At 45.8% G+C, this 12,746-nt stretch overlaps 1 long non-coding RNA gene across 2 annotated transcripts in view; it reads right to left on the bottom strand.

The window, feature by feature from the left end:
• Window positions 1-10,158, bottom strand: part of LOC116357455 (uncharacterized) — a 15,831-nt gene extending 5,673 nt beyond the window's left edge. Inside the window, exon 1 of one of the 2 annotated variants that reach the window (XR_004205438.1) lies at window positions 9,472-10,158. This is a non-coding gene — a long non-coding RNA (uncharacterized LOC116357455). Of the gene's footprint in view, window positions 1-8,466; window positions 8,660-9,471 lie in introns of those variants that run through there. The other variant, XR_004205439.1, reaches the window with a different exon arrangement.
• Between the last annotated feature and the right edge of the window lie 2,588 nt (window positions 10,159-12,746).

The following is a 12,746-nucleotide window of genomic DNA, read 5'->3' as shown; positions in this document are numbered from 1 at the left end:
GCACTGTTGGAGCTAGAAACACAAGCATTTCGCGACACCCGCGATAACTTCTGCTAAACATGAGTCTGTGACAAATAACATTTGCCTTGAATATTAAAACCCTCCCTCTCCTTCTCCCAACCTGGGCTCCAACCAGGGATCCTCTGAACAACTTGTCCCCCACCTGTTACTCACTACCTATCGCTGCGCACACACACACACACACACAGAGGCACACACACACACACACACACACTCACACAGGCACACACACACACGCACGCACGCACGCACACACAGAGGCACACACACAGAGGCACACACACACACACACACACAGAGGCACACACACACACACACACACACACACTCACACAGGCACACACACACACGCACGCACGCACACACAGAGGCACACACACAGAGGCACACACACACACGCACACACAGAGGCACACACACAGAGGCACACACACACACACACACACACACACACACACACACACACACACACACACACACACACACACACACACACACACACACGCACACACAGAGGCACACACACAGAGGCACACACACACACACATGGCTGCTATTATTTATTACATTTTATTTGTACTGCTCACTTGATCTACTTGTTGACAATGGCACATTTTATAGTACATACCGTTACTGCTAGTTTTACTTCTACTTTATAACCTTTCATATTCGTTTACCACTTGTCTTAGTGTAATTGTTGTTCATTTTGATATTTCACTGGACTGTTGACAGGTAGCTTGCAGGTAAGCATTTCATTGCACCATTTACACCCCGCTGTACCCGGTGTATATGAAGAAGAAATTGGGATTTGATTCGATTGAAGGATGCTTGCCACTTCAGGAGACACCGTTCTGAAAGAGAGTGCACCAGGGCTATATCTCTGGAGGAATTCAGCCAGAAGGACTGTACTGCTCCGGAGGTGACAACCCAGCCCATCTGGGTCTCCGTCTGGGACCTCCACACCTGTGCTTGGCTGGGCCTCTGTCCATCCTCCACATACACTACATCTATGCTTGGGATGTTCCTCAGTCAGCACCCTGTCCTCTGCTCCTCCTCCTTCTGATGGAGCCAGCGATCAGTCTCTCTCCTTTTTCAGTTAATTATATATCATTGTAATTATTTGTTTGTCTGTGGTGTTTATTTAACTGTATTACTATTTTTCAAGCTTATACAGAATCAATTTCAATGATTTATTAGTCGACAGTATTCTTCCCTTCCTCGATTCACTCAAGTCACAAAAGCCCTTAGCTGAATACTTTAATTACATTGAGATCAATTCGTGTCGGTCTTTGAATGCTCCATTGTATAAACACGTGTGCTACTGTATGTGCACTGATTTCAAACAATTAGCGTATATTTGTCATTCTCACGTCTTCCAACAATTCTGTCTTGAATTACTTCCTTGATTTACAATCAAAACAACTTTGTCCCAACGTTCCATTTTTGATGTAAAATTGATCTTAAAATGTATAAATGAAGGCCTTTCTCTTAATTGAGAATAACCTAATTTTACTCCTGTGGTGTTTAGGCTTAACACATGAACCCTTTCACAAGTTTGAATCCTGATGGGGGTGAGTGGTTTGACAAAAAGAGACTCGTTTTCATCATATTAACAAGTTATGGATGATGATGACAGATTCATGGGGGAGAGGAGCAAGGATTGTCGGAAGAAACCAACAGGAGGGAAGCTCTCCAGGAACAGGGTTGGAGAGCCCTGGCCTATATCCTAAATTAGGCCAACAAGTTAATTGCATTTATGTAAATGTTTTCAAGAAGTAAAACGAACAGTCTGATAATTTACACATCAAAGAAAAGTGTCCCGGCTCGACTCATCCTTTGGATAGGCTTAAATGCATAAACATTTTGACAGCTTTTTATGAAATGAACTATTAAAGCCATACATTACAGGCTTTCAATCCGCACCAAAGACCAGAACTAAAGTGACAAATTATACACAGCCTAACAATAAAATGTGGTGGAGCAACCACACTGAAGGAGAGTTTATCATTCTACAGTAGGCTTACATCTGTCAATCAACTGAGCTCATCAACTCAGCCAGGGAAACACAGTAGGCTATCATCAGCTTCCACTCCTTTCATTATGTGACAATGGATAGGCTAATGGTTAGTCAGAATGTAGCCTATTGGAATATAATCAAATATGGGGCCTATTGCAACCATTGATGGCACTAGATTATCGCCAGCTGATGGCCTCGATTCAATCAGATCAAGTGTTTAGCGTTAACCGGCGATAGCCGACACCTGCATATCAGGATTATTATTCTTTTATTTTGGGGACGAGAAAGTGGAGACTATACATAAATAGTGACGCTCAAACTGAAAATCATTCAATAAAATAATGAGGGTTTCTATGAGCTTAATCAATGTGTAGATTACATCACACATTCCAGTGTTCCAACATGTAAACAAGGCTGCATGGGACTTCTCTTAATGCGACTCTGTGCAGCCAATGGCAATGTCCGGCTTAGGTATAACGCCAGGAGAAACTTGTGGATTGGACAGTTCTAACGGCGTTCCACCTCCGACACTGCCAAAACAAATTGCTATGCCGATGTCGGCTAAAGCGGATCTGATCGAATAGAGCCCGATGTCTCGTTAAACCATCAATATGTGCTAAATCCCCCCCCCCCCTGCATAGCTGATCTTAATTGCAACCATTATTGGTTACCTAATTACCGCTCCCTAAAAGATGTCGGCGTTGCCCCAGTCCTGCTCGCAACCAAAGTCTTTCAAGATATCAAAGATGCAGTTTGTTCGCCCTCTGGTTGGTATTGTCATCAGAACAACCTTTTTTCACAGACTAATGTCAGACTAATCTATTTGACAAACCTTCCGTAAAATAGAAATAGTTTACCACGGCACATCTACTGTGGCACTTTACCCCACACTTTGTACGAACGGAAACTAATGTTGGTGTAGCCTACTGTTATTGTATTTGTTTCCTATTTATGTCGACCAAAAGTGTCTGGTGTGGTCATTTCGGGGATAAAATATCCCTGGACTGTCCATATTTGAAAATGTGTACCTAAATCACCTCAATCAGGCTAGGAGATATGCTCAGACAAAGAGTGAGGGAGGACAGAAGAGAGGAAGAATAAAATACACCTGAAAATAAAAACCAGAGCGCAGAAAGGAAGTATAAAACAGCTACCAGTCTGCCTGTTAGCTTGTTGTGAAATGGGTTAATATGACTAGAGAGAGAAGGAGGGAGGGAGAACAAAACAAGAGGGGCCCCTATTTAAAAGGAAATCAAAGAACAAATAGGTCTGACTAAAATAAAGTAGGAGGGAAAGTATGGCTAAAGAGGGAAAGGAGAAGGGGGAGGAGTAAGAGAGAGCGAATGAAGGGGGAGCGAGAGAAATAAAGGAGCGAGGGGGGTTTAGGTATTAGGTAAGTCTGGGCACGCAGACAGAGCTAAGCGAGGCAAGGTAACCAGATTCAGATGCCCAATACAAGTATAGCACGTTAAACCATACATACTGTACATTCTCCCTCTCCTCCTCCCTCACCCCCTATTGCTCCCTCTCCTCCTCCCTCGCCCCCCTATGGCTCCCTCTCCTCCTCCCTCCCCCCCCAAACGCTCCCTCTCCTCCTCCCTCACCCCCTATCGCTCCCTCTCCTCCTCCCTCACCCCCCTATCGCTCCCTCTCCTCCTTCCTCCCCCCTATCCTTCCCTCTCCTCCTCCCTCACCCCCTTTCGCTCCCTCTCCTCCTTCCTCCCCCCTATCCTTCCCTCTCCTCCTCCCTCACCCCCTATCACTCCCTCTCCTCCTCCCTCCCCCCTATCGCTCCCACTCCTCCTCCCTCCCCCTATCGCTCCCACTCCCCCTCCCTCCCCCCTATCACTCCCTCTCCTCCTCCCTCCCCCCTATCGCTCCCTCTCCTCCTCCCTCCCCCCTATCGCTCCCTCTCCTCCTCCCTCCCCCTATCGCTCCCTCCCCCCTATCGCTCCCTCTCCTCCTCCCTCCCCCCTATTGCTCCCTCTCCTCCTCCCTCCCCCTATCGCTCCCTCTCTTCCTCCCTTTCCCCCGTCTCTTCATCACCACTCTTCTCCTTCCTCTCCTTCTCCTCTCCTCCTTCTCCCTCTCTCCCCCATCTTGCCCCCTCTCCTTCTTCTCCTCCCGCTCCTCATACCCCTCTCATGCCATTCTGTGCATCCAAGCCCCCTCTCCTCTCCTACAATGGTTTAATGAGAAAAAGCTGGTATGAAAATCCTGGCTAGAAGCCTACATAAACTAACAGCCATCTCACGACACAGGCAGCCCACAGAGAGAGAGGAGGGAGGGAGGGACGTCGAGAGAGAGGAAGGAGGAAGGGAGGGAGAATAGGGGAAAGATGGAGAAAGAGAGAGGTTAGGAGGGAGAATAGAGGAGAAAGGAAAAGACAGCAGGGGTAGGAGAGGCAGTCGTGGGGGAGAGACGGAAAGAGTAAGGGGGAAAAGGGAAAAGGGGAGAAAAAGAGCGAAGGGGGGGTTTGAAATCGAGGAATGAGGAATGCCCTCAGAGGGACACACACAGAGAGGGTCAGACACACACAAGCACTGAGTGAGGGACAGACACACGCGTACAGGGAGCGGGACAGACACACAGACAGACGGGAAGGGACTGATGCAAACACATCAGTAAAGGTATCTCTCTATTTTCTCTCTTTCTCCCTCTTTGTCCGTCTCGGTTTCTCTCTCTTTTAACATTCTTTTACTTGCTACTTCTCCGCTCTTCCTCTCTTGACATCCCCTCCGTCTCTCCCTTCCCTGGCTTTCTCATTTGATCCTCCCTCTCCCTCCTCCCACTCTCCTTCTCCCCTCCCTGGCACCCTCCCTCCCTACCTCTCCTCCCTCACATAATAGGGAGTCAGTCTGTGGTTTTAACTGGCTTCATGTTCATTTGTTAACTAGGCCACTAGAGTCATGGGGGAAGAGCACTACACATGTCTGACAAGACAAATAAAGAAATACAACAACAAATACCAGCACACACACATTCCCATACCCACCCAGAAGAACACACACACATCCATACACAGACACACACACACACACACACACACACACACACAGAGATACACACGCATTCACGTAGCACACATAGCCGAATAGTTACACCGTGTGCCTCACTTAAGTCAAAATGCAAAGAGACACATTTCTCAAACACTGACAACACAAGGGCACAAACACACACACAATACACACACACAAATGCTGACAGGTCAGAGAAACTCTGTTCTTCAGTAACTCATACACTGTAAGATCCCCTGCCTGCTACAGAGAGTATTATGGCCAGTACTGGTGGAAGTATTACATAGTGAACATGGTGTCATGAGTATTGTCACATCATGGGGGAGATACAGTGGGGAGAACAAGTATTAGAATCACTGCCGATTTTGCGGGTTTTCCTAATTACAGAGCATGTAGGGGTCTGTAATTTTTTTATCATAGGTACACTTCAACTGTGAGAGACAGAATCTAAAACAAAAATCCAGAAAATCACATTGTATGATTTTTAAGTAATTAATTTGCAATTCATTGCATGAGATAAGTATTTGATACATCAGAAAAGCAGAACTTAATAGTTGGTACAGAAACCTTTGTTTGCAATTACAGAGATCATACGTTTCCTGTAGTTCTTGACCAGGTTTGCACATACTGCAGCAGGGATTTTGGCCCACTCCTCCATACAGACCTTCTCCTGATCCTTCACGTTTCGGGGCTGTCGCTGGGCAATACGGACTTTCAGCTCCCTCCAAAGATGTTCTATTGGGTTCAGGTCTGGAGACTGGCTAGGACACTCCAGGGCCTTGAGATGCTTCTTACGGAGCCACTCCTTAGTTGCCCTGGCTGTGTGTTTCGGGTCGTTGTCATGCTGGAAGACCCAGCCACGACCCATCTTCAATGCTCTTACTGAGGGAAGGAGGTTGTTGGCCAAGATCTCGCGATACATGGCCCCATCCATCCTCCCCTCAATATGGTGCAGTAGTCCTGTCCCCTTTGCAGAAAAGCATCCCCAAAGAATGATGTTTCCACCTACATGCTTCACGGTTGGGATGGTGTTCTTGGGGTTGTACTAATCCTTCTTCTTCTTCCAAACACGGCGAGTGGAGTTTACCCCAAAAAGCTCTATTTTTGTCTCATCGGACCACATGACCTTCTCCCATTCCTCCTCTGGATCATCCAGATGGTCATTGGCAAACTTCAGACGGGCCTGGACATGCGCTGGCTTGAGTAGGGGGACCTTGTGTGCGCTGCAGGATTTTAATCCATGACGGCGTAGTGTGTTACTAATGGTTTTCTTTGAGACTGTGGTCCCAGCTCTCTTCAAGGTCATTGACCAGGTCCTGCCGTGTAGTCCTGGGCTGATCCCTCACCTTCCTCATGATCATTGATGCCCCACGAGGTGAGATCTTGCATGGAGCCCCAGACCGAGGGTGATTGACCGTCATCTTGAACTTCTTCCATTTTCTAATAATTGCGCCAACAGTTGTTGCCTTCTCACCAAGCTGCTTGCCTATTGTCCTGTAGCCCATCCCAGCCTTGTGCAGGTCTACAATTTTATCCCTGATGTCCTTACACAGCTCTCTGGTCTTGGACATTGTGGAGAGGTTGGAGTCTGTTTGATTGAGTGTGTGGACAGGTGTCTTTTATACAGTTAACGAGTTCAAACAGGTGCAGTTAATACAGGTAATGAGTGGAGAACAGGAGGGCTTCTTAAAAAAAATTAACAGGTCTGTGAGAGCCAGAATTCTTACTGGTTGGTAGGTGATCAAATTCTTATGTCATCCAATAAAGTGCAAATTAATTACTTAAAATGTATATAATGTGATTATCTGGATTTTTGTTTTAGATTCCGTCTCTCACAGTTGAAGTGTACCTAAGATAAAAAATTACAGACCTCTACATGCTTTGTAAGTAGGAAAACCTGCAAAATCGGCAGTGTATCAAATACTTGTTCTCCCCACTGTATATAGGCTCATCAGTTAGAAGTTTAATGCGTTGCGTATCTTCATACAGTGCTCAGACAGACAGACAGACAGACAGACACACCTGCATACATAAAGGCATGTACACACACATGAACAAACACTTTTGCAGATTGACCAACTGTGCTGGACCTGAAGCCCAAAATGTATAATGATTAATTGACTGCAGTGAGAGACAGGATTACCTGCCATGACAACCACCTGACACAGTAAATCAGTGTGTGTGTGTGTGTGTGTGTGTGTGTGTGTGTGTGTGTGTGTGTGTGTGTGTGTGTGTGTGTGTGTGTGTGTGTGTGTGTGTGAATCAGTGGCGACAACACTGGATGTGCCAATTAATGTGTGAATAACAACTCCTGTGATCTGAACATTGGGAGAGAGGGGGAGAGAGAGAGAGGGGGAGAGAGAGAGAGGGGGAGAGAGAGAGAGGGGGAGAGAGAGAGGGGGAGAGAGAGAGAGGGGGAGAGAGAGAGAGGGGGAGAGAGAGAGGGGGAGAGAGAGAGGGAGTGAGAGAGGGAGAGAGAGAGGGAGAGCGAGAGGGAGTGAGAGGGAGAGAGGGAGAGAGAGAGAGCGATAGCGGCAGATGTAGACAGAGAGAGGGAGAGAGAGAGGGGGAGAGAGAGTGGGAGTGAGAGGGGGAGAGAGAGAGAGGGGGAGAGAGAGAGGAGAGAGAGAGAGGGGGAGAGAGAGTGGGAGTGAGAGAGGGAGTGAGAGGGGAGAGAGAGGGAGAGAGGGAGAGAGAGAGAGAGAGCGATAGCGGCAGATGTAGACAGAGAGAGGGAGAGAGAGAGAGATAGCGAGAGAGGTCGACAGAAAGAGGGAATAAGGACGAGAGAGAGGTGTCAGTAACACAGTAGCACAGACATGTGAATACAGAACTCAGTAAGGGGCCTGTTCTTAATGAATAGCCCTCTTTTACCTGCTATAGAACACACATACACTGACTGATGAACAGGAATATGTGTCTGTGTTGAATCAGTCCTTGAAATGAGTCTTGAAGTCTTTGTTGGTTGCATAACATTGTTCAAAGTGTTGAGTGTTGTGGCCAACACATCCAAGGCAATCGCTGGGCTAGCATCTCCACGCACACACACACATGCACACAAACCCACACAAACCCACACCGCTGCTGACAACAGTAGGGTTCTAATATCCTTTGAAGTAGGGTGTGTATCAGATTGCCCCTTACTCCCCTCGTTTTTCCCAAACAAACACACACTCAAACACATATTTTTGAAAACAAACACATCCAAAATACATAGCAGGGAGATCTGCAGTCTGCACGCCATGTGAATCACACACATACATCACACACCACCTACAGGGGATCGTTGTGTGCGTAGCGACATATAAATAGTTAAACAAACAATGGTAATGCTATACTGCATGCGACTGGCTATGCCATGTAGCAACCCTCTAGAGGGATGGAGAGAGCGTTTGTCATTACCATACTTACATATATACATGACACATACATCCTGTACTGTAGTTCTCACACTGCACACAGACACGCCCACACCTGTGATAAGCATAGCATTTCTCAGCAATGATCAGACTCAGGCATCAAGAATTTCAAGACGCATGAAATTCTCCAGAGGAACAGAGAGAGTAGGGAGAGGTGGGATAGAGAGGGGGAAGACACGAATTTCGAGAGAGAAAAGAGAGAGGAAAGGAAAAGGAGGGAGAAAATATGAAAATAAAGTAGCTGGGTACAGGGCAGTGGAGGCTGGTGGGAGGAGCTATAGGAGGACGGTTCATTGTAATGGCTGGAATAAAATCAATGGAGCGCTATCGAACGCATCAAACATATGGAAAGCACATGTTTGACTCCGTTCCTTTCATTCCATTTCAGCCATTACAATCAACCGTCCTCCTATAGCTCCTTCTACCAGCCTCCACTTGTACAGGCCTAATTTTTAACCTCTTAAAAATGCTCTCTGAAACCCCAATCTACTCTCCAATTGGAGGCCTTTCTTTCCTCTATCTCCTCCTCTCACACTCTTATTTCTCTCTCTCTCGAGCCAACACGAGGCGTTTAACTCGAGGAGAAGAGGAAGAGAGGAAGAAGAGCTCAATACATGTTCTGCTGATTAGCTGAGTGTTCCCTTCACCTTTCATTGTTTTATAGACTTATCGGATACATACACACTACCTCTATCTGTTCCTCTTACCGCTCCATCCCCAACGTGCATTTGTCCCTTGGAATAGTTTCATGCTCATCTATCTATCCTGTATTTCATTTCCCCAACAAGTTATGAATTCACCAATGCGGTTTTTCCAAAGCCCAGATGTTCATTTTACAGCTCTCTTTCATGTTAAAGGCTACGTGGTTTCAGTTCGCTAATATTGCCAGTTTATTTTGTCAAGCAAACATTTGTTTCTTTCATGTCATTTGTCTGCTGTCTGATCGTCTGAGTGGATGCGGTGTTTAGGAACTCATAAACATTATTCAGACACTTACGTGGTAGATGTTTTCTTTAATTTCATCTAATTTCATTTTCATATCGCTGATTGTTTTGTGTTCCCGCTCCTCACCGCACCGGCTTGTCACGTGCTCCACTGTGCGTCCTAGAGCTTGCGCGAATGCGTGCCAGTATTGGTGGGCACAGGTGCGAGCGCACCACTCTTCTGTTTTGGTTTGGAAATAGCACCATACATGTCATTACTGGATTTTTTTTGCTGTGATGAGAATTCAAAGGTATATAAGTCTGCCTTAAAATGATGTTCATCGTCGTTAATGTCTGCTAAGTGATAATGAGAACATCGTATATTGAGGTTTTGTGGCTGTTTTATGTATTTTTGCTGAAGGTTATTTATTAGGCTTTCTCCCCATAGATTGTTGATCCAAGGTTTGTCCAGGTTCTGGTCACGTTCCTCTGCCCAGGTGTTGCTGATGCCTGCCAGATCTAACAACGCCTGGATAGGTATTTTACGTATCCGCTAACCTCATCATATGGTATAGCAATCCGACTTGCACAGTTTGATGGAGGATGGGGAGGATGGTCAGAGCCTAGTACAACCTGCCTATGCCAAGTAAGTGTGAGTACGATGATGTTCTCCGTGTTGCTCTACGACCCCTACAAGCATCAAAGGACTCGTCTGAAACCAGTACCGCCGATCTGCCAACTTCTTTCTGTAGTGTCCGAACAGTTTGGGCTACACACTAATATTTATTATTTTATTATTTATTAGGATCCCCATTTAGCAGCTACCGAGGCAGCAGCTACTCTTTCCGGGGTCCAAACAGTAAACAACACAACAAATAAAATACATAAATATACATAGCACTACATTTACATTACAATTTAGTAATTCAGCAGATGCTCCCATCCAGCGCGACCAACAGCCAGTGCATTACTCTTAAGATACCCAGGCAAGACAAACACATATCACAGTCGTATCCCAACCACGTATCACATACATAATACGATGCAAAATACAATACAATATGACCCCACTATGGAAAGCTGAGACACAAACACGTACATGGTGTTGTTGTTTTGCTCTTAGACGCTCACCAGCCTCACAACACTCGTCTGAAGGTAGCCCGGTATCAGTACCTATGGAAGTAGTTTAGTGCCCAAATGTTTTTGTAAAATATGGGCTAAAAATAACTAAAAATAATGTTATAATCTTTCTCATATCTCTCAGATACAGGACAAACACTTTAAAACAAACATATTTATTTTTTGACCTTCTGTTTTTCCATGTATGAATCTGTTCAATGTGTTATTATATGCGCTAATTGCATTACAACCAAATTCAATGTTTCAACAAATAATTTGTATAGCTAAAAGGCTCCAAAAATGCCAAATCAAAAAGTTAAATGCATCCTTGATATGACCATCTTAAAACAATTCCATATGCTAGCTTAGTCCCCCCCCCCCCTGATGTCTCTGCGCGCTAACTGACTATCATTGTGCTAACGCTAGTTAGCATTGACTCACAAAACTACCTCTAACTTCCTTCATACTGGATGCAGAGACATACAGATAGTGTCCATGAGTTCATCTGACTCTAGGGAAGTAGATAACTGGCTTCATTGCCAAAATCCCGAAGTATCCCTTTAGGGCCGTGAGACACCTTTCTTTCGTTTTTTTCCCCTTTTGTGCATATTCATATAATATACTTTACTGTCAATGGATAATATATGTTCCTGTTACTTAAGCAACAACTGTCAACAATAAAAAAACATATCACAAAAAAAAGACACATTATCCCTTTCACTCTCTCTCTCTCTCTCTCTCTCTCTCTCTCTCTCTCTCTCTCTCTCTCTCTCTCTCTCTCTCTCTCTCTCTCTCTCTCTCTCTCTCTCTCTCTCTCTCTCTCTCTCTCTCTCTCTCTCTCTCTCTCTCTCTCTTCTCTCTCTCTCTCTCTCTCTCTCCTCTCTCCTCTCTCTCTCTCTCTCTCACCTCTCTCACTCTCTCTCTCTCTCTCTCTCCCTCTCTCTCTCTCTCTCTCTCCCTCTCTCTCTCTCTCTCTCTCTCTGTCTCTCTCTCTCTCTCTCTCTCTCTCTGTCTCTCTCTCTCTCTCTCTCTCTCTCTCTCTCTCTCTCTCTCTCTCTCTCCTCTCTCTCTGTCTCTCTCGCTCTCTCTCTCTCTCTCGCTCTCTCTCTCTCTCTCTCTCTCTGTCTCTCTCTCTCTCTCTCTCTCTCTCTCTCTCTGTTCTCTCTCTCTCTCTGTCTCTCTCTCTCTCTCTCTCTCTCTCTCTCTCTCTCTCTCTCTCTCTCTCTCTCTCTGTCTCTCTCTCTCTCTCTCTCTCTCTTTGCTATGAGACTCGAAATTTAGCTCAGGTGCATCCTGTTTCCATTGATCATCCTTGAGATATTTCTAGAACTTCATTGGAGTACTACACCTGTGGTAAATTCAATTGATTGGATATGATTTGGAAAGGCACACACCTGTCTATATAAGGTCCCAAAGTTGACAATGCATGTAAGAGCAAAAACCAAGCCATGAGGTGGAAGGAATTGTCCGTAGAGCTCAGAGAAAGAATTGTATTGAGGCACAGATCTGGGGAAGAGTACAAAAAAATGTTTGCAGCATTGAACATCCCCAAGAACACAGTGGCCTCCATCATTGTTACAAGGAAGAAGTTTGGAACCACCAAGACACTTCCTAGAGCTGGCCGCCCGGCCAAACTGAGCATTCGGGGGAGAAGAGCCTTGGTCAGAGAAGTGACTAAGAACCCGATGGTCACTCTGAAAGAGCTACAGAGTTCCTGTGTGGAGATGGGAGAACCTTCCAGAAAGACAACAATCTCTGCAGCATTCCACCAATCAGCCCTTTATGCCAGTGGCCAGATGGAAGCCACTCCTCAGTAAAAGGCACATAACAGCCCGCTTAGAGTTTGCCAAAAGGCACCTAAAGGACTCTCAGACCACGTGAAACAAAATTCTCTGGTGTGATGAAACCAAAATGGAACTCTTTGGACTGAATGCCTAGCGTCAAGTCTGGAGGAAACCTGGCACCATCCCTATGGTGAAGCATGGTGGTGGCAGCATCATGCTGTAAGGATGTTTTTCAGCGGCAGGGAGACTAGTCAGGATGAACGGAGCAAAGTACAGAGAGTTTCTTTATGAAAACCTACTCCAAAGCGCTCAGGACCTCAGACTGGGGTAAAGGTTCACCTTCCAACAGGACAACGACCCTAAGCATACAGCCAAGACAACACAGGAGTGGCTTCGGGACAAGTCCCTGAATGTCCTTGAGTGGCCCAGCCAGAGCCCGGACTTGA

This window comes from Oncorhynchus kisutch, linkage group LG25 (assembly GCF_002021735.2).
Source record: "Oncorhynchus kisutch isolate 150728-3 linkage group LG25, Okis_V2, whole genome shotgun sequence".
Taxonomy (NCBI): Eukaryota; Metazoa; Chordata; class Actinopteri; order Salmoniformes; family Salmonidae; genus Oncorhynchus; species Oncorhynchus kisutch.
The sequence above is the reverse complement of the archived record's forward strand: the minus strand, read 5'-3'. Positions and strand labels throughout refer to the sequence as shown.